Source organism: Cervus canadensis, chromosome 16 (genome assembly GCF_019320065.1).
Source record: "Cervus canadensis isolate Bull #8, Minnesota chromosome 16, ASM1932006v1, whole genome shotgun sequence".
NCBI classification, from domain to species: domain Eukaryota; kingdom Metazoa; phylum Chordata; class Mammalia; order Artiodactyla; family Cervidae; genus Cervus; species Cervus canadensis.
Window position 1 is genome coordinate 29,265,871 of NC_057401.1, and position 3,914 is coordinate 29,269,784.

Genomic DNA, 3,914 nt, shown 5'->3' on the forward strand with positions numbered 1-3,914 from the left:
CCACTAAATGAATCTGTCTTCTAATATACAACGAGATGGTGGTGGGTCTTTGAACTAAAAAAAAAAAAAAAAAATTAACATGTAAGACGATTTACCCCTATGCTGCTGCTGCTAAGTCACTTCAGTCGTGGCCGACTCTGTGCGACCCCATAGACGGCAGCCCACCAGGCTCCCCCGTCCCTGGGATTCTCCAGGCAAGAACACTGAAGTGGGTTGTCATTTCCTTCACCAAAGCATTAAAGTGAAAAGTGAAAGTGAAGTCGCTCAGTCGTGTCCCACTCTTCGCGACCCCATGGACTGCAGCCTACCCAGCTCCTTCGTCCATGAGATTTTCCCTTATAAGTTTCCCTTAAACAATGAGGCTGTTGATAACATGACTATCTTGAGAACAGAGAATATCTTCAGATATTTTACACATGTTCTAATTTTTGAGATGTAGATAATAACTTTGTATAAAGTCCCTCATAATTATCAGCTTGCTATTCATTGAGCTACAAATATTATGAGATCTATTTTAAAGAGAGAATCAAGACAATAAAAGATAAATTCATCCCTGAATCAAATACAGAAATCAAGTCTCTAGACTGACAAGATGCAGCCTTATGTCTAAGAGTCTCATTTTGAAATTTAGGTCGACCCAGACATTTTTTCTGATGTTTTCAAACAACTTATATTAATCATGCTTTCTTGAAAACATTGTTATGGCACCAAATAGAGAGTTCTATATGTTTCTAACTCTATTTAGCATTTACTCAGAAAACAATGGTGTATTTGTGGTTCAGTACTCAAAAATCCAGCTCTTGGAAACAAGAAAGATCTAGCATGCATTATCTTATTCCATGAGTTTAACTTCCTTCTTCCAAAATTATTCAGCTTCATGTATTATGTCAATTGCTTCCCACAACAACCCTTGAAGACATGTTATTCTTATAATTGAACAAAGTCAGAGATTAAGTAACTTGCCCAAGAGAAATCAGATCGACTAGAACTTAAACCAGTGTATTAGTTAGCATATGGTAATGCTGCTATGACAAAGAGACCCATTTCCCTTTTCTTCCTTCTACTCCCCCCAAAAAACAAGTAACCTAAAGAAGATCAAATCTGTTTCTCAGGTAATAATTCAGAGACAGATGATTCAGGACTAGCAGGATGAGTTGTATCCTCAAAACCAACCTTCCAACTCTTTGTTCAGTGCTCTAGTTCTCTTCATTTCCCAGCTATCAGAAAAGAAAAGGAAAAAAAAAAAGAGAGAGAGAGAGGTGCTGGCAATTGCTTTCTTTTAAGAGAGTGTATAAAGTCACTCAGTTGTATTTGATTCATTACAACCCCATGGATTATACAGTCCATGGAATTCTCCAGGTCAGAATACTGAAGTGGGTAGTTGTTCCCTTCTCCAGGGGATCTTCCCAACCCAGGGATCGAACCTGGGTCTTCCACATTGCAGGTGGATTCTTTACCAGCTGAGCCACCAGGGAGAACCTCACTTCTAATCATATTCCATGGACTAAAACCTAGTCAGCTATATAAAGCTGTAAGGGAAACAAGAAGTCTAGTTGGAAGGCCATGCACTAGAGGTGGACTATTCTCAGAGAAGATTATTAGATGCAGAATACGTCAAGTGAAACAATTCAGAAAAACTGAAAGCTCAGCCAGATAATATGGGAAAAGAGATATGGTAAAACGGAAACTGAATAATACCTACTTCCTTAAAAAAATGTAAGCAACATGAACCAAGAACTAAATTGAGAGTCTATCAAGTAAAACATAGGATAAAGATTGTCCTACACTTGAACCATTCCATGTTACCTACACAGAATGTCTATTTTTTGTGTTATTGTATTCCAAAATTTCTTTGCAAATAGGTTAATAGTAATCAGAAGAAGATTAGCACAAGGACTAGTTAAGTCCTGCTTGGAGTAACAGAGGGCTACTGAGAGTTGCTTTAACATCTGGCAAAACATTTGATAGACAATAAGAGATTTGAATTGTAGATAAAGGGGTTTAAATTAAGCCTGTGACCTTGTGACCTCCATGAGTTCTACAAAACTTCCTCTGAATGGGTAAGGGTCAAAGGAGATATAGATTTGCATTGTCATTGCTGCATGGCAGGAAGTCCTAGAGGGAACACATTTCAAAGAATCACATAAGTGGTTCTGTTTGAAAACAAAAAAAGTAGATCATTATATAGGGCCTTCCCTGGTGGCTCAGCCAATAAAGAATCTGCCATGCAGGAGACTGGGCTTCAGTCCCTGGGCTGGGAAGATCTCCTGGAGAAGGGAATGGCTACCCACTCCAGTATTCTGACCTGGAGAATTCCATGGACAGAGGAGCTTGGTGGGCTACAGTTCATGGAGTTGCAAAGAGCTGGACATGACTGATTGACTAACCCTTTATAGAGAGCATTTATATACTTAGCAGTTTTAGAAACACAGAATATGTACCCTTGAAGTAGCAACACATGCTAAAAGACATTATCTTAAGTCCAGGAGTATATTCTGGAGAATAATGATATAGTTCAAGTGCAGAGGAGATATTTGGTGGAAATTTGCAAATATTATTATGTATAGATGAAACTCAATAGGTAATAGAGAATCTCAACAGGTTTGCATAGAAGTATTGCTTGAAGCTGATGATTCTGGTAGCTGTATATATTATAGACCTAAATAAAAATATATCACATGTAACTATAATTCAAAATGCCTCTTCTACCTCCACCTCAATTTATATTTCTTTAAAATTCTCTTTTCATCTTCAAGGCTTTTTCTGAGGTATTAACAGAAGCACTTCCCTTGCTTTTCTGTGCTACTCACATCACCTACTCTTTTTTCTCATGGTATATGTACTCATTACTCACTTTTCTTTTCTGGTATATATTCCATTTAACCAGTTAAGTCATATTTCACACTGGAAAGATTCTAGATTCTCAAACTCCTCCATTTCTCTGCTTCCAGGAGCTCCTGAATAGTCCTCCCCTGAGCACATGTAAGCAATGTCCATTCAATGATAGAAATTAGGAAAAGAAAGTTTTGCATAGAGTAGGTAGACAAAGAAGCAGGTACTCAAGCTGGTGTTGTTAGCACAATTGTTGCAATTTGCCAGAAAACAAATATATAGAGAATAAAGTATGTGTCATATGTTTGTACCTAAAAGTTCTCTTCCAAGAGTTTAAAACATATGTATAAGGCAGTAATGTCTAATTGCCTATCTAATACCTATCCTATACTTTTTCATTAGTAACAGAAATGAAGTATATTCCAAATGGTAATATTACAAGCCTCATTCACAATAAAAGATGACTTTGTGAATAAGTTCTGGCCCATGAGATGTGAGTAAAAGTTCTACCTTGGTTTTCTAGGGAAGCATCTTTAAAGGACAACTGACAACTGGTACGTCCCACTTTTGCCCAGCCGCCTTTCTTCCTTTTCGCTAGCTAAGAAGCTTATGTGAAAAATGGATTTCCAGCAGTCACCTTAAACCTGTAACAACCTCAGGAATGGAATCCACATAAATAAGATGGACAGAAAGATAACAGGAGACTTTAGTTCCTGATAGACTGCCATGCCAAATCTAAGCTATCTTCAGCTCTTACTTGAGAGAGAACTAATTCTCTAGCTTAATCAAGTCATTTTGAGGTTACTCTTAAATGTAGTAGAATTTAAACACATCTGATACAATCGAGTCAAATTTTTTTCATTAAGTAATCATGAAGGGGGGGCGGGGAGAGGAGAGGGACAATAATATTAACAAAGTTTCCACCAAGTCAACTATAAAGTTTTAAGAGTTTAACAAAGTCCACATACTAACTTGTAATATTTTCTAGACCTTAGCTGTGCATTATGTTGTCAAGGTTATTCAGGCATCAATTTTATCTAGTTTTCTTGAAAGGATAATTCTCACTTTTCAGAGCATAATTA